The sequence below is a fragment of the Thunnus albacares genome, chromosome 7, assembly GCF_914725855.1.
Source record: "Thunnus albacares chromosome 7, fThuAlb1.1, whole genome shotgun sequence".
Classification (NCBI taxonomy): Eukaryota; Metazoa; Chordata; class Actinopteri; order Scombriformes; family Scombridae; genus Thunnus; species Thunnus albacares.
Window position 1 is genome coordinate 9,020,532 of NC_058112.1, and position 19,326 is coordinate 9,039,857.

Below are 19,326 nucleotides of genomic sequence, written 5' to 3' on the forward strand. Positions count from 1 at the left end.
CAGGGACAGGCAGTGGATTCACAGTACAGCCTTGTGCTCTGTTTCTAGCCCTCAGGGGCTTGAATATAACTTTCTTTCCTTCCCTTTTAATGGACATTTTCTCCTCTGACCTTTTACTTATGAAGAACAGTGAATTGGCTGTTCCATCACTGATTCCCGCTGTCTCTTTCCTATTCAGATGAACAGTGTTATAGATTGTAGATTCCAGTGTCTAATTGACCTTGTATCTTTCTTCATTCCTCATCAAGTCAAAATACATACTGTTGAACATGCACAAGTGCATACATTATGCACACACACACACACACACACAAACGCACAAGTGCCATCCACACACCCTGTCTATTGCCAATTGGTGTGAAGGTCACAACAGCCACTAGTAGTAGATGAGCGAAATCACTTTGTCCCTCTACTTCTCCAATCAAAGCCTCTCCCACTGCTGTGGGAACCCTTTAATTACAGTCCCCACTTCAACAATGTGAGCTTGTTAATGATGTTCCACATTCTGTACTCACTGGTGCGCCCTCTAATTACGTCCCCACCCTTCAATAACACGGTTGTCAGCAGAGCAAGTGCCAGAGACCCCCCCTCCCCCCTCCCCCCATAGCCACCACCATCACTACACCACAGACCCCCACAGGGGCTGTTTAATGGGCAGCCCCCCTCATGTCTGCAGCCTTGGCAATGGATGAAGGACATTGGTCGGGGATAACACTCGACGGACTATCCTCCTGTCCCCCACTGACCCAACATTTACACCATCTTCTCCTCACACTGCATGCCTCACCCTACCTCCAGTAATACAGATGAGTGGTTGCTCTAACCCCCATTGGCTGAATGGGGTGGAGGCCAAACATGGCACTGCTAAGCAGCTTTTATCAGAGAGACTTAGACCCTGTCCACACTAATACGTTTTCATTTTCAAACGGCGTTTTAAAATGATCTCCGTCCATACTAACATGTCTGAAAACGCATATCACATAACCACATATGATTCACCTACACTGGGCATGCGTGTGCCAGTGTAAACAGGGAGCAGATTGTCTATTCTGTGGTTGGTTGCTTAGCTGCAGAAAATAATACGGAGGAAGAACAGCAACGGTGAAAAGTAAGACCAGAGATTTCTTTGCTTGGACTGATGATGAAGTGGAACTGTCACGTGATAGGGATGTGAGGAATCAGGGAAGGACACGTCCTGACTGATAAGACACAATCAGGAAAGCGAACGTGGGTGTATGCGTCATTGTTTTCAAAAGTCTCCGTTTCTGCCTGTCCAGACTCAAACACAATCCGTATCCGCAATCCAGGCATAAACATAGCAAAAGTTATGTGTTTTAAAACAAAAACATATTGGTGTGGATGTAGTCCTCAAGATAAATCTGCTCCCTCTACCCCCATCCACCCCTCCTCCTCATCAAAACAGCTGTATCTCTACCTCTGTCTTTCACTCTACCTTTATTCTCCTTCCCAGATGGATTTTCTTGCTGGCTCCCTCCCATGCTTGCTTAAATTCTCTCTCTCCATCCTTCTCTGGGGCTATCTGTGTTGTGACAGGTAGTGCAGTCTCCTGGGCTGTCTGGCAGAATGGTGCTTGACCCCAGTTCAACCTCTGCTGCTGTCCCGCATGCTATTCATTTATCTCCAGCCAGGCAGTGCGAAGCCATTTCTTGTTCGATTAGGGAGCGCTGATTTTGAAATCAAACAACATCATAGCACCTTAGCGAGCCAGAGGGAGCACAGAAACGGTTTTCTAGCTCTCTCACACACACACACATGCACACACACAGAAAACAATTGCTTTGCATTGCTGGGTCAGTACTGCTCTCCAGCACCAAAGCTGTTAATCTGTTCCACAGCATAGTAAAGTGAGCTACATGACTGACCAGAATCAATTTGACATATTGACTCTAATTATTGCAGCGGATGAAGTCTGTTATTCAGTCCCCGGTGTTGTAACCTCAGCTACACAGAGGCAGCAAACACCATGCAGGAGGTAGTGCAAGAATAAACAGTGCAGAGTATTTTTGGATGCTTTGAAGGTGCAGAGTGGAATGTATGTAGAAGCTGGAGAGATAATGTGAATGTACTAGCAAAGACTTACTGATTGTAAAACTGGCTAAAAGATTTTTTTTCCCCCTAAAACCGCAGCAGTATGTGAATAATTTTTTCAGCCTACAGATTAAAAGATATTTGTTTTTTTAATCTTTTTTTCTCTTCATTTAGATCTAATGACTAAATCCACAAAAAAAATATTTCTCCATGCTTATTGGCTTTTTAAGAACCATTTTTTTGTTGTATTTGTTCTATTTGTTTTGTTGTAACCAAGGGCATCTGTGGAAGACTGTCTGCTGGATATGTGTGACATTATGCATGCAACAAATGTTGCGATAATTTCTCCTTTTCACATATACTGGCTCTTTTGAAGATCTTGTCAGCATTTAATGTATTCCCATTCAGAATTTAATGATTAGAAGATTGGGGGTTGCTCATCTATAGTCAGCATTACCATTTTGGTATGTTGATGTCCATTAAGAATATCTTCTGAATGAGTTAACCGTCATTTAAAAGGCTTGGATACAATTGTTAGTCCATATTTATCATGAATCAAGCTTACAAAGTGACCTAATGACTGTTGTACATTAACATCTAGTGTGCTACACCCCACAGTATACCAAATGACCTGTGTATACTGTGTATACAAGCGACAACTATCTCAGTGTGCGCTGACCTCACATCCGCAATGTGGCATTTCATCAGAAATAGAGCTGACGAGCTGGAATACTGACCAGCTGATGTAACTCTGTCTGAGTGGCCATAATAAGGAAGGGATATGTGGTCAAGCACTGATATTCTGCTGTCACGGGAAGGGTGGGAACGGGGGCTCTGAGTAAGCAACATTTTTATCTATAATGACACGGGCTGGCAGATGTACAGTAACCATCAGAGTGGCCATAATGAGCAAAGGAAGACAAGTGATCAGGCACTGATGGTGAACTGCCATGCAAGACAAAAGAGAGGGCTTAGAAAACGTTTTTTCCAATTATTGATTAGAGCTCTTTAATGCACAGCAACTGTCTCAATGCATCAATACTGTGTGTTGTGACTATGTTTTGTAAAAAGACTGGATCAATTTTGGATAATGTGAGTTCATACATGGTTTTTCCTCGGTACAGGAATTTACCAAATGGAGGATTTCCTGAAAGAGAATTGTACAAAAAGTGCAGTTTTAAATCTGACGCAAGGTACACAGGTAGACTATACAGCTATACTCGGTCATCACACTGTTGAACTTGGTCTTCTCAAACAAACAGAAACGATGCAAATCATGCCGACACTCAAGATATGTAACTCTGACATGTTGACATAAAAAAAAAAAAAAAACACATAACCAACATGAAAATAATGAAGTGAATTAATCCTGGCATCTGGCTTCTGCATAAAGCTCATAAAGCTGGGTAATCACAGTGTAATCAAAAGACAATTCAACCTGTCACAATTGGGATTTGACAGATTGAACAGATTGTGTTATTTTACTCTATCATAATCACATCTTAAGATGGATATAAAATCATCTCTATACTTACTTTACAGTGACTTCATGGTGGTCTGCCTCACAAACTACAATGCTCTATGGTAGGCTTTGGTATTTGTCCTTCACAAGGTCTTCAACTGCTGTTCCCTGACCATTTTTTTTCCTTTGAGAGGAAAGCTCTATTTTGGTTTAGTCCAGCAGTTGTGTCAGAGTTATTTTACACAATTCCCCTCAGTCCAGCAGCTCTTACACCGTAACAGCTTGGTTTCTAAATAAGATGTTTATTCTTCTGACCTGGAACCCTGCTTCAAGCAAACATATCTGTAGCTCTGGCTCATTTGAAGACCAAAAGTAAGGTCTTTGCTCTATCCAGTGCCCAACTTGTAGCATTGGAAACTGCCATAAATCTATTTACATGGTGGTTATACATGTAGAGGACATTAAAATAACTTCGAACACTCATCATCTGCTTTTTCTGTAGCCAATTGTTTTGACAGAAATCTGTATGCATGCCATCATTTATAACGGCAAACTGTCGATGTAATGCCTGCAGAGGTGCCATTGCCAAACTCTCCTGCCATAAGAAACAGGTTGCTATATGCATAAGGACTGAAGGGGGATCCAATGAGATTTTAACATAGTGATTATAATAGGCCACTGCTTTGGCACAGGCTTAGTTTGTGTGTCTGTGCGTACTGTACGTATACTAGTGATGGCAGCCAATAGCGATTGTTTATATGTCTCCTCTCCTCTCTCCAAAATGCAATGAGGCTATTACACTGTATCACTTACCAGTAAATCATCTAAGCACACAATATATTATGGAGCTCAGGATATATGGTTTAAAGCAGCAATATAAAACTCAGGAGTGGATGCGATGGCAGCGATTAGCATATGCAGCATCCAAACTGTGTGCTCTTCCCTGACAAGACTGCTATAGGGAGTTTGACACCATTACAACAGGTTACAACACACTTTAAACCAATGGTGGAGCTTGTTATTTCACAGCAACACTTTAAGCCTCTGCGCCTACAGAAGCAGAGCGGCTTTTTACGGTATAAGCCATTTTACTCTCTGAGTGGGAGTTGCATTGCTATGTGTTGATTAAAACTGGCTGTTGCAGCTGTGTCCTTGTGTCAGCGTCACTGTGGACTGCCGATACCATTTGGTGGGGAACTGTGGCTCTACGGCTCCCAGACGTCTCTATTTGATACTGTTTGTGCATGCACAGCTTTATTATTCTGATTTAATACAACAATGCCCCCAATATCCCATTCTGCTTCCTCTCCTTTCACTTTTTATTTATACCACTCCGCCTGTTTGCCTCCCTCCCTCTTTTTCTTCTCTCTTTCTCTCTCCGTACCGACTCGCACCCGAGCAGGACCTGCAGCACAATAGATATTAAATCAGATTTATTGTGGAGCAATAGAATAGTGTCTGACCCACGGAAATGTTGCCAAACTAACCCCCTCGAGCCATACCCCCCCCCTTTCCCTGTCTCCTACGCTTGCCCTCACTCCATCTCCGCTATGACACACCCGTAGTGACAACACGCCCCGCCACTACAATTGATAGCCCCTCAATTTGCTCCCTGGAATTGGTTACATTCAGTTTTCAGAATGACACCAGAGCAGTATGGAATTAGGGTCAGTGAGCATGCTGCTTAAAGGCAGAGCATTGGAATAACTACAGGAAGGGCTGAATGCTTATACAGACAAAAGCTCAGCACGACTATTTGGCCATTTTTCCACTCTTCACCCTGCCATTGCCATGTGAATTTTGAAAGGATGTTTAAGCTCGATTGAATGTGGGATGCAGATGGCAGTTATAGGAAGTGAGCTATTGGCGGAGATTGAGAGGAAATGATATAACCTCTTAAATAAGACGATGCTATAAAAATAGGGGTTTAGTTTGTGAACTGCTCTAAAATAGACTTCAGTTATAAAAAAATCTCGGCTCTAAACACTCATTTGTAGTTGGTACGGTATTGACATTGGAACTGTAGAGAAGACAATCTTGTGAAGATGTCAGAAGAATCTAAAAAGCCTTTATTGAGACATTTGGCATGGATAAAGACTACTATTGCATCTCAGCTTAGAGGGAGCTTTAACCACCATAATGTAACATAATAACTTCATAAAGGCTTAATACTTATTCACCACTTCACTTTGCTTTGAATGTCTTTGTAAGCTTGACTTCTCTTCAGCGCTAAGATCGCAAAGCTGCTTACTTCAATGACGACTGTGTTTATTTTTCTGACTGCGTTCTGAATACCATCTTATTATGTGTTTTGCATGTATGGCAGTCCAGGGTAGCGCTCTTTCATTTCATTTTTCCACCATTTAACATATTTCATGCAGGCTGGATCTCAAGGAGATTGCTCTTCCAGAGTCAATTAAGTCCATGAAATTGTATTAAAATACAACATGATTATGATAACATTCAGATGAATGGCCTCATCCATGACCAAATCTGGTTGATGGTGGTGACGTTCACAATGAAAAACATATAGGCCTCTAACAGCAACCTGCCTTTTTTCACATGAAGACGCTGTCTTCTAGATTGTCATTCTCACATTGTGATGTTATTGAGTATAACTTTTCATTATATACTCCCGTGTAAGGGGGCTCACTCTGCTGGCTCCTTGTTGTGGTCCAATGGAAGTTCATTTCTCTCTGTGGCACATTTTCAAACTGCAGGACTGTTCTTTTCCTGTTCCAGGCAGAGAGGAATGCAGACATACATATACTGTAGATATAAAGCCAATAAGGTTTACTATAAAACATAAAATAAAACCCATCATATTGCTTCTTTTTACATACAAGTTAAAACTCCCATTTCTCTACAGCATAACAGAACCTGTCAAACAAACTCCCTACTTTCCTCAGATCCATCTCAGGCCCATCACCTGAAATGGTTCTGGCCTCCTAATGCACAGCAGGAGGATGGTAACAACTGCAATCTTTCTGTCAGACAACAAATGGCTGAAGATTAGGGGCATTAGGGTAGAGGAACTTTCCTTAGAGTTTAACAAGCTTCACTCCAGGTTTATATCATGATTGATTCTGTGCTCAGAGCTTTTTTATCAATCCATTAGAGTACAGGCTGCAGGGTGGCAGCTGTCCAGACACGGGCATTAACATCCCATCTCAGGGCCAGAGACACCAGGAAGGTCAGTGGGGCGGGAGGGGGCCGAGGAAACATTTACTACTCTGTAACAATTATTTCCATACAGCAGCACTGCAGTATATCCAGCATATTCAATATTTACTACTGTGTCGAGGGGAGGGGACTGCAGTAACATTTATTGCTCTAATACTTTTTACTATAGAGTGGAAAAGGGCTTCATAAACACTGCTATTCGTGTTTGAATATTACAGTTACTGTACAGGTAGTATGCTGTGTTAATACTGGTGCAGCGGGATGAAAATAACATTACCACTGGAGTGCTGATTGGGGCTGTAATGATGAGGGTTGTAATGATTATACAGTACATTACACAGAGGCAAAAAATCACTGTGAAAAGTAAACCCTTCATTGCATTCATGGGAGTTTTATGGAACTGTATTATGAGTGATTAAAAATGAAAAACTGTGTAATCTCTTCCCAGCTCAAGCATTTTTATTTCTGCATTGAATTGCAATGTACACATAATAAAAGATACATTCTATAAGATTATGGGGACATTGCCATCCCACATAGGATAAATAAATATTCACAAAATGTTTTTCTGTATATTTCTTTTGACTTTTTAACACTTTGAGTCCTCAGAGCTCTGCCCATACCAGCAGAGACGGACAGAGTAATACAGAATATTATGTAGGACATGAATATTTAAACAGTTGTGCATTCATCATACTTTGTTAAAATTACAACTTATTTAGTGGCAATTTTTGGAAGATGAGTGGGAGACACTCTTGCCACAAAAGCTTCCCTCCTCTCCGTCTCAAATGAGAATGGGGCAGACAGGGGAAGTACCCAAATATAGACTCTGCAGACAGACAGATTGAATGAGGGGGTTTAATGCTCAAAACACAAATGACAGGGTGACAGTTAATCAGCTGGCAATGAGTCCGAAATCAGGCACATACAGTCCAAAAGGGGAAAAGGCAGGCAGGAAGGTCAGAAACAGGCTGAAGGTCTGAACAACAGGATGAGGCAGGAACAGGTGCAAGAACAGGCAGAATCCAGATCAGGAAAAGATTGACGAGAGAGTCCATGGAAGAAGCTATGACCTCTTCTCATATCTCAGTTTGTACATCCTCGATTCCTTTCCTGGCCTCCTCCCTTCATGTCTTACTCCCTCCCACCTGAGATGCGTCATCAATTTGACATTAATTATAATATATAGCACAGTATAGCACAGCTGCATCATCTGTCTATTGTAAGAATGTACAGATCTCATACATTGTTATTTTTTATTTAACACACAACGAAATATATGTCATGCCTCTTTTATACGTCATGGGTGCTGAAAAGACTTCTGTGAAGGATACACCTGTGCATCCTCGCACATAGTTCCTCTGGCAAGCATCCTCTCGCCTTGCTCCTCTCTCCTTTAGATGCACTTTAGAAATTGAGACATCCTTAAACATGACGCACTGAAATCGATTTCCGGGTCACAGGCAGGAGGATGGACAGGAGGCAGGAGGAGAGGAGAAGGCACAAAATAGAGAAACGAGAAGCGCTGACAGGGAATGGATGATAGAGACTGGTATTTGTATTGATGAGCTGATGAGAGAATGGGCAGCAGGTGCAGACAATTACTGAGTGGGAACAGGTGAGCAGGTGGGTGTAGTAAACAGGAAGGAAGGTCTGGAGGCATCTTTTGGACAGGTGGAGAAATGGCAGACTAGAGCAGACAGGTAGGAATCGTGAAACTCTCTTGTTGGAGCTCAACTGGGAGAACTACAATATTCATTAATGCTCAGTCATATTTATTGGCATAGCCTTGCTGTCGGCAAAAGACCAATTGTAAACACTTATGGGTTATTCAATTAAAAGTAGCAAAAGAAAGACATTCAAAAAGTGCCACCTCTGAACCTTTTGACAGTGAATCTTGAAACCATTTTGTAAACACTCAACAGAATATGCAGACTCCACTAAAGGGAACAGAACTGGGGACATGTTCATTCTTAAAATACATAAGAGACATTTGTCTTTATAGTGTTTACCTCAACAGAACATTTTTAGAATATTTTTTGAGAAAATTTGTGCAGTTGGTGAAAAAATGTGTATAAACTGATATATTCATTGTGGTTATATCATATTAGTACTTTGTTTCAAGAATTTTCTTAAATACACATAATTACCTTGACTCTTGTGAAGCAATGTACAAGATAAACAAGTTTTTATTTAGACTGCATCGGAAACAACCGAATAGCATCCTTGCACTGCACGTAATGATAATGCTGAATGTAAGATTAAATTAATTCTTTGTTAAGAAACAGTGTTTTTACCCATATTCTTATGTCCACATACGCTGAATGAAATTGCTGCCGCTTTTCATTTTATATGAAATAATTTCTGTCATTTTGCCTCAGGGTTAATTGCATAATCTAATCATCTATATAAGCGTGACTGGTCCTATACTTAATTGGTCTTGAGTGCCTCTGAAATTAAAAGGGAACATAACATAAAAAGGATATTGTGGTAGTCTCCTTGCTGTGTGGCAAGGATATTTTTTTATTCAATACACTGTCTGATTAAAGATACAGTAGTCATAACACAAGAGAAAAGGGATTAACAAGCAATTAGTGCAGCCCAGTGACATCAAATACAGCCAAATATATCCATTAGCTATTAGCAGAGCCTCAAGATCCTGCACAGAAATACTCTGATTCACTTCAGTGGTCTGTATACAGAATGATTCTGTACGAATCTTTGCACCACTTTCATATATTGTACATTAATGCTTCGAGGTACATTTACTTTTTTATACAATAAAAAAAATGCAGTCAACACTTAAGAATGACATAAATTCATAATCATTATAAACCTATGCAATAATGATAAGTAACATGAATAATTTCATTAACAAGTTACATACCAGGGTAGTAGGGTATCATGTGTAACAGTTAAAAATTCATATCTGATAGACAAGTGAGGAATAATTTTGCCAGAATATCATTACCAAATGTTAATTGGCTTAATAAATGTTTAATTAACTAAATGCACGTTTTACTAATTTATTATAAATAATTTGTTGGTACATTTATTAAACATCTGTTAAACATTTGAGCTGGTGTTTACAGCCCCTCAGCCAAAGTGAAAACTGTTCATTGTACATTTTTTAGAGAACATCATTTTGTAAAATAAGAGACATGATGGAACTGGAAACTAAATCAACCAAGAAGGCCTACATTAAAAGCTGCAGCGAGTGGATTTGGAGGCATCATCCATCTGATGACAAAAGTGGCTACTGTAATGTTGGCAGTCAGCTACTTCATGTCTTGTTATATTTGTCTCCAAACCAACTAGGTCAAAATTTTAAAGGCAAGTTCCACCATTAAATATTGTGGAGGTTATGTGGGAAGTTAATGTCTTTGGAGGTTAACGTCTAAAGTTAATACATAGAGGTTAGTATGTACTTGTTGGAGGTTAGTATGTAGTCATTTGAGGTTATCATTTAGTCGTCTGAGGTTAATAAGTATTTGTCTGAGTTTAATGTAGTTGTCAATACATAGTCGCCAGGTAGGTTCATATGTAGTCATCTGATGTTACTGCATAGTTGTTGCATGTTAATATGTATGATACATATTGCAGTCGTCTGATGTCAACATGTAGTCGAAGGTTAAGTGTCGTCAACATGTAGTTGTCAAAAGTTAATGTGGGAGGTTAATATGTAGTCGTCAGAGCTTAACATGTAGTTTTCAGAGGTTAACACATATACTGAGGTTAACATGTAGGTAATATGTAGTCATCGGGGTTAACATGTAGTCCTCGGAGGATAATATGTCTTCGGTTAATATATGATCAGAGGTTTATGTAGTCATCAGAGGTTGACATGTAGTCAGAGGGTTATACGCAGTTGTCAGAGGTTAGCGTAGTCGTTGGATGTTAACACAAAGTCGTCGGAGGTAACATGTTATCGGAGGTTAATATGTAGACTTTTGAGGTTAGTTAGTAGCCATCTGGTTAATATGTAGTCATCGGAGGTTACTACATTTTTTGTCAGAGGTTAACAATATATATATGAACTGGTCATCTGAGGTTAACAGTCATTGGTTAACATTTCGGTTTATATGTAGTCATCTGAGGTTAATACATAGTGGTCAGAGGTTAACATGTAGACAATTATCCAGCGCCAGCCGCATGTGTAAAATATAGCGGCTGTGGATGAGAGGGGAGTTGACCGCTGGGAGTCAAAGATGTCGTATTAAGTTATGTTCTGCTTGTTCAACAGTTGTTTGTTAAATTGCTTGTACCATCTCCCTTTCTGCTGGATTTTGTTGCACTTACAGCAGCAAGCAATTGTAGCCCGTTTGCTCGCTGTGAATTCCCCAGAGAATTCACTGCTGTATTCACACATGGGCTCAATCAGATATTACACAGACTTTGTACTAAGGTACTAAGGTTATTATGTGTACATTGCAATTCAATTAAAGTCCATTTAATATCCAGTCCTACAGATTCAGACATCTGGGTTCACACATACAACTCCTCCGGGTAATGTCCGCAAAATTTCAGGGTTACAGTCCATGTGTGAAAGGGGCTTCAGTTTACCTTTCATGAGGAGCACTACTTGTGCTACTTGTAAAAAAAAAGTTGTGTGATTGTTTTTGTATCTCTGGTGGGAGATTTCTAAAGTCTGAGAAAATAACCCAGAAGACAAAACAGAAAGCCTGCATTACACAGAGCATTGAGTCTGAAGGATGCGGCCATTTCCCAGGCAAACAAAGTTATGTTTTTGGTTGCGTTAAGGGAAATATAGGAACCAGGAAACTTAAAATCAGGCTATCTCTGCTTCTGTTGCTTCAATTTAGGACGTTCTTTTTAAAATCTGTTTAGCCTCCACTCTATGGAAGTGCCATAAAAAATCATGCACCCATTTAATGGCTTGTAAAGTGAAAACTGATTCGCATTTTCTTCACTGTAGGAACCAGTGGTAAGATTATATCCCTCTCCCGAACACCTAAATAAATCAATCTTTGTCTTTTGTTTGCTGTACAGAAGCTAACAAGGACCAAATATCCAAATTACATATTAAGTGAACTTTGAGCTAAGTTTCTGTGCATGTAGAGAAAAACTGCTGATTCTTGTTGCCTATAGAGAACGATGACCCTATAAAAATATGCAACAGGTCTTGTGGCTGCATAGCATTCTGGTTTATGGAGGCTACTGTTATGTATTTTAGGGTCTTTTTTTAACATGTTTTGATTAGGCAATGTTTAAGATGTGACACACAGGCAATTATACCCTTCTCTTAGCCCAGTCAAAACCAAATCAGTTGTGTCATTGATCTTGTAAGGGTGATACAGTCAAAGGGACCAAATCAAGTTAAGAGCTTGCAAATGAAAGGTGGGAGGACTGTGTGTGAAAACACACCTCAGGTTGTCACTGAGGGCAAGATCAATGGCTGCAGGGTTGTGACAATACCTGCCAGTTCTGTGTGATCAAGAGCAGAGGCTAAAGATGACTAAAAGTGACTCCTCTCCTCTCTAAAAGAGGAGCCACATGACAGATAGAGAGAGGTAGTAGCACAGAGGGACAGGGTTGTGATGGAAAACTGTGCTGTAGGTCTAATGATGCAGCTCTACTATCTAAGGCGGGTATGGATGACCCCTCGGCCTAAAGTAGCTTCATCAAAGCTCACACTACACAAGCTTTTACTCACAATTACAAGTGACACACCAACACGTTGGAAAAGGAAACTGCTCAAAAACTCCCTTGTTGTTAAGTAACACAATATTGAACTGAATACTCAATCTATCAACAATCAAAAGACTATTTTTATGTTAGGTCTAAGACCTGCAGCTGATAAAAAGAAGTAAAATGCAGTATGGATCGTGTGTGTGAAAGCGATTCCTTGCCATAGTGTCTGACGAGTCAAATATTAGTATTTCCTCAATGAAGGGAAGCTGGAGTCATTCAGCAGTAGTGGCAAACAGACCAGCATGAGACCCTGCACAGCATATTTATCCATATTGTTTTATATCTTCCAAGGGCAATGGAGACAGACAGCGTTGCCTGCTTGAGAATAATCTATCCACTTCTGAATCAGAGCTGAGTGTGAGCCTACAGCTGGGAAACAGCCTGGAATATGATTCCCAATTTATAGTGTACTTTTGTCAGGATCAAATGGGATTGGATGTACGGCTGAATTTGAAAATGTACTTTCCTATTCCTCCGTAAATCAAGTTAGGGGCTCCCCTCTGACATTCCATCAAAAGAATCAAATTCCAGTACTGTGTCTGGGAAAATGTTTTTAAATTGACTTTGTGAAAGCACAATGTCCATTCTTGTAGACCTATGAGGCCTGAAGTCTTTGAATTTATTTTTAAAAGGAAATAGGTTATTGGGGAAATTCTGTTTTATAGATACCACTTGTGTTTGATCTACTGCATGTTTTGCTTCCCAGGCTGAAAAGAGAAATAAACCCCTTCTGGATAAATGTACACTCACACTTCAGTTGTCTGTCTTTTCCATATCTGATCTATGAAGCATGGCATCAAGCGCTGCTTCTTTAGAGTGATCTTATTTGCTGTTGATGATTACGCTATATTGTTTCTTTGCTTTTTGTTGGAAAGACAAGAGAAACAAAACTAAAAGTCCCCCAAATACAATCAATTGTAATGCTCAATGCTTATTAAGTTTACCAGGGAAATGTAGACAAGATCTAATGGTTTTGTGTGTACCAATATTGTACTTCAGTCTCTTTTTAAACATACCTGTGTTAGGAATTCTTTGCATTATACATTTGTATGCGTTTATAGGAGGGGTTTTCTTTCTAAAGAATAGAGAAGCATTTTGGGCAAATATCGATTTTGTTTAATGACTTTGCATCTTGTAATAGTTGTAAACAGATAATGCAGATTTTGTCCTTTTACTTAAAGTGATCCCAAAATCCATCTACCCCTGCTCGGCTTGTAAAAAAAAAATTTAGCTTGTTTTTTCACAGAGAAAAGCTGCTGTGTTGTGGTTTGTATTGACGCCAACTACAGTGGATTCCAATTTCAACAAGTTTTCCAGTTTAGGAAATAAAGTATCTAAACATCCACAGAAATCTCTAAAATTGCTCATACAGCAAAATCCACTTCTCTGCTCTCCATCCTCCATATGCTCAGTGTGCACGAAAAGACTCATTTTGGTGGAAGTGTCTCCTAATGCTTGAATGACAAAATCACATCAGTGTTCCAGTGCGTGAGAGAAATGTGAACATGCGGCTGTCCCCCATCACTACAGGAAAGTAGCAATGGAATAAGTGAAAATGAACGTGTAAAAAGTAGAACAAAGAATGAGATAGAAGTCACATCAAACAGATAACAGGATATGACTGAGGATGTTCATTTGCATACTGTATAAATGTCCTTTGAAGTGTCAGTTTGGTTACTTTATTAATGGCGTACTCTGGGTATTCTGCATTAATGCCGGTGCAGTTTCAACACACGCCTTAGTAATCATCGTGTAATCGGGAGTGAAAGACTGCAAAATGACAATCAAGTGCATTCGCTTTTTAGAGGATATCTTTTATTCTACAGGTGGATAGTTTGATAGTGAGCTGATTGTCTCAGCCTTTTCCAGTGGATTATTAATCAAAACAAGTTTTAATTGAAGTGTTTTTTTAACCTTGCTGGGCTGTTGAAGATAGGCATGATTAGTTAGGTGTCAAACTGTAGCATGCAGATATGATTCGACAGAGAGAGGGGGAAAGCACAGAGAAAGACATGAATTCTAACAGAGTGAAGTGATGATGAAGAGAAGACAGACAATCAGCAAGGAAATTAAAGAGTAGAAATATAGTGAAGAGTAAAAAAGTTGTAAGAAGCAAGAAATGTGAGGGAGGAAAGTAAAAAAAGGAAGAAGAGGTGGAATCTTTGCTTAGATCAAAAACAAGGGGAAAAAAAGCAGTTGAGAAGGTTTTGGTGTAGGTCAATTCAAGGTGGAAGGAAGAGAGCTTGAAGGGAGAGTATCAGCAGCAGGCAGGTACTTTTGATGAATGGAGGTCAGCTAGAGTGGAGAAAGGTAAGCTGATAACGAAACAAACAGACAACACAACACTCAATCCTTTACTTCTAATGACCACCCCAGCCAATACCTGCGTGCAGCCCACCAGCCGCCCAACAATAGCTGAAGACACAGGCTGAACGATAACGCAGGCTTCGTGAATCTACGTTCATAGACTTTGCTATTCTTTATCTCCTCTCGTTCACCTCAGTGCATCACTGACTGATGCCAGCCTCTGATAGGCTTGTGTTTAGGAGTGAGCCCCTGATTAGAGACATTCAAACTTGAATTGTGTTGCAATTTGCAGCCTTTTAGAGCAAAGTGTGATAGCGTTGCCATTCTTAAGTCAGCTCTTACTGACAGCACCTGAAAGGGTGTAACCTCCCTGTCAATGCTGCACCATTTTAACTTCAGGAGTCCACTCATCGCATTGAGTTTCCATCTGTCACTGCCAGGAGGTTCATTGGTAAAACTTTGCTGTGGTTGTTGTTTAGACACAACAAACTCAAACAAAGACAAGAGAAAGTCACTCATATATTTATAAAAAACAGGTCTTTTCAGGTTTACTTACTGAGACTATTAGACAAAATACCCCCGTCAAGGTGAATGAACATGCCATCTAGATATAGCTGAAAGTGTTTGGATTGATATGCCAAATCGCAACAGGGAAGAAATAAAGTGCATTCAAATGAATTCTGCTGTATAGCAGCTGGTGCCTGCAGCTGACGCTCTTGTTGTTTTTCAATCCCTCACTTCACACCTCTCTCCCCGCTCCTGTGCAGTGAAGTGAGAGGTGTGCGAGGTGGAAGTATTGACAAGCTTGCCAACTAGAAAAGGGATTTGAGCAGACTGACAGTGAGGAAATGGTACTGTCAGGGTTATGCCAGCTCACTTACCACGCAACTCTACATCCCCCCCAGGGATGCTGGATTTGCATCGCAATGGGACCTGCCTGCTTGAATAACATGTAACACTAAAAGTTTCAAAGTCAGATCAGTTTCATAGTGGTGTGAGAATAGTCCTCATCATATGTTAGCCAGTGCCAGGAAGCTATTCCGATGCTTTGAATGAGTCAGCAGGCCAATTCGTTGCTGTCCCCTGCTCTTTAAGAGGCAAGGGGGGGTTTACGTGCCAGGGAAGAGTGCTTGCTGTTAGCTCAGCTGGGCTGTGAGTGGGGGATCTATGAATAGAAATAGATTGGTAAATATATGGTTTCATGCTCATGCCTTTTTCTGAAGCCCCAGTGTTCTTGCAGTCAATGTGAAACACTTTCGTTCTATACCAGCAATGTTTTTTGTTTAGTTTTGTTTAACTCTAACATCTATTGATTGAAATTTACAGCTTTCCACAGTGGATTGTTTTTCAGTCAATGAATCTGAAATCTAACTACTTTGTTTTTTTTCTTAGAACTGAAAACATGAATATAGGCAAATAACAACCTCTGTATGCCATTACTCTGCAAAAATATTTTATATGAGGATGTAAATATGGTTCCACAGGGTTATTAATGGGTACTTAAAGGACTACTGTGTAGGATTTAGTGGCATCTAGTGGTGAGGTTGCAGATTGCAACCAACTGAGCACCCCTCCCCTCACCCTCCCCTTCCAAGCATGTATGAGAACCTAGGGTGGCCGCGAAACTTGCGGAAAATGCGAAAGGCCCTCTCTAGAGCCAGTGTTTGGTTTGTCCATTCTGGGCTACTGTAGAAACATGGCGGGCTCTGTGGAAGAGGACCCACTCCCTTTGTAGATATAAAGGGCTTATTCTAAGGCAATGAAAACACAATTATTCTTATTTTCATGGGATTATACACTAATTAAAACTACTTATGAATATTTTATTCCATTTCTGCCAGTCCATTCGTTCCTTTAAGCCAATGTACCAGTTCAGTCTCAACTCAAAACCCTTGCTGCGTCACTTGACATATCTCAAGCAAGTTGAAATGCGATGCTGGATAGATATTACTTCATAGACAAACAAGTGGATCATGACCTCTCCTGAATTCCCATGCTGGCTGCTGGTTGTGCAGCAGCAGTGTGATTTTGGACTCAGCTGACTCATGATCACCTTATCAGGAAGGAAGCTCCTTCTTATTGCCCATACACACATTAGCCTGTTACACATTGTGAATACAGACCACATACACATAGTTAAATGCCTGCAGAAGTGTTTCCCAACCAATTTCATTTTACGACACCAACTGTACAGTATGTACACATAATCCTGCAGCATTGTCACATAATGCCTGATAAACTCAAACACCGTCAAATAAAAACTGTGTTCAAACTCTATGCTTAACTTTAAATGAGATTAGTACATTATAACGTACCATTTGATAAATATTTGAGCAAAGTTGGCCAGACATCTAACTTGGCTCATGGTTCACCATTGTCCTTTTTACATAAGCTTTGACTTATTGTACTGTCAGACAACTCTGGGAACAATGGTTTTGCAATGAATATGGTATTTACAGTACATTATTTTTGTATGCATTAAAACACGGGTATCTCGTCTTCGCCCTGTATATCTACCTCCACATATTTTATTTGTTTTTGTTTGACTCACTGTTTTTCTGCCTCTGTATTTCCCTTGTACCTTCGCTTTCTCCTTTATTACTCCCTGAATGTTACATTCACACAGTGACAACAACCACCCACCAGCAGCAAAGGTGCTTTTTTTTTCTTCTCTCTGTCCTCGCTCCACTGCTCCTCCTCTATGGCGTGGTTGTGTGTTTACTGCTCCAGTGTTGTTTTACAGGCCCAGCAGGTGTGGCCAGGGTTCGGCAGCCCAGGCCGAGAACCAGATGGTTTCATGACTCAGGTCCTCCATGCCTGGCTAACCTGCCAGCTGCAGGTGTCTGAGGCCCAGACTGATTGATTCTCTCTTTCTCTCCTCTGGTTTTCTGGCTTCATCTTGGGCTGTAGATGTAGCCAGGCCTGGATGGGTCAGCCAGACCTATACTGAGGTGTGTGCACTGACATTTACCTTGATGGAGACAGAGGCAAAGCAAGATTGAGGAGGAAAGGGAGATGTAGAGCAGGGAAGGAGGGATGGTGGCTGGATGAAATGTCAGGGTACTGGCAGGCTGTCTGGCTGACTGGTTGGATCGTTGGCAAACAGTCTTGCATGCATGCAGAGACACAGACACGTGTATGCACACACACACACTCACAAAAAAAAAAAACTGTACATAGACACATGCACACCTGCTACAGATGCACACATGCTGGCTGGCTTGCCAGATCATCATCAAATCTATACATCCAGACATGCATTCAGACTCAGTGACACAAACATACAAGGAGAAACATGCAAAAACACAGAATGCAGCATATAACAATACAGGAGGTTTAATATACATCAGCTGGAGCCACTTAAGTAGGTATGAAGGTCACAGTGATTTTATTCAGTTCCACAGAAAACAATTTGTCTCATATTACAGAAATATATTAAACTGTAGATTGTTTTTAAATTATTTTTTTGTAATTGAAAGAGAGAGACAGCTACAGGCAAAACAAAGTGTGTAATTATAAAACAAATGCAAATGGATGCACTGTCTCTTTTGTGGGTTCAAGTCCTCAGGTTGTCTGCTGTTTGCTAGATACAGCTCAATAAAAAAAAGTGACTAAAACAAATCGAAATACAGTAATAAAGACATAAGAATGCATGAAAGACTTGTACACTTACAGAAACATGTTCACTCTTCTTTCCGTTCCGTCACTGTCTTGTCGTGTTTATTCACACATACACATATTGCATGTGCACATACTCACACATCACTTCTAACAGCTATCACAGCCTCTTTCCCCCTTACCCTCTCAGCAAATATCAGGCATAGTGGCCCTCTCCATCTCTATCTATCAGATGCACTGTGGATTCTTGAGGCGGTATTGATTTCTACCAGAGGTGACATTTACTATGTGCTCTGCCAAGTCATTGCCTTAATCACCTGACTGGTCCTTCACACTTGAACTGAATCAGATGTCAAACTCCCAAGTGATGAGCTGACCTGTTCTTGCTCTTTCTGCGTGAATATGAGTCGACCGGCATCATAGCTACAACAACATCAGCAGCAGCCAGAAGCCACTCAGACATGTCCTTCAGTCATCCGTCTCTCTCATTTCAATCAATAGTACTGCCCTCAAATTTCTGTACAGCACATGTTGCAGTTTTTTTTACTTCATTTGCCATTTACTACATTGCAAATACCCCTGTAAAACAGAAACCTTTTCATTTTTAGAATGTTTACTTTATTGCTGGTAATGGAGCTTTTAGTAGAACAGCATGATTTAAATGCTGAAGGTAAAGCGTATGGATCCTTTTTTTTCTGATTGAGCATTCCTTGGCTGCATTTAGAGAGCTAACATAAACCTAAAGACCTGCACTCCAAGTGGTTGTCAATAGGTAGCTGTATTTATTTCTCCTCATGCAAACTGATCTATATGCAACCAATCCAGCCTCTGTGTCTAATTTCTCTCTTCAGGGCTCTAGCCATTTCTTTCTCTCGCCTCTATATTTAAATACAATAATATTGACTCATGTTCAAGATGATTCCCAACCAGTGGTAGGTGTAGTAGTTGCCAGGTTGATGCTTGGAAATACTGTGGAGTAGATCAAACAATTTGAT

At 40.4% G+C, this 19,326-nt stretch overlaps 1 protein-coding gene across 3 annotated transcripts in view; it reads left to right on the forward strand.

Moving 5' to 3' along the window:
- cdh13 (cadherin 13, H-cadherin (heart)) overlaps positions 1 to 19,326 on the forward strand; it is a 356,911-nt gene that overhangs the window by 75,659 nt on the left and 261,926 nt on the right. Inside the window, exon 1 of one of the 3 annotated variants that reach the window (XM_044356227.1) lies at positions 8,341 to 8,397. The exons of the other annotated variants lie outside the window; for them this stretch is intronic. The gene's annotated coding sequence lies outside the window, so the exon portion shown is untranslated. Of the gene's footprint in view, positions 1 to 8,340; positions 8,398 to 19,326 lie in introns of those variants that run through there. 3 annotated transcript variants of the gene reach the window in all.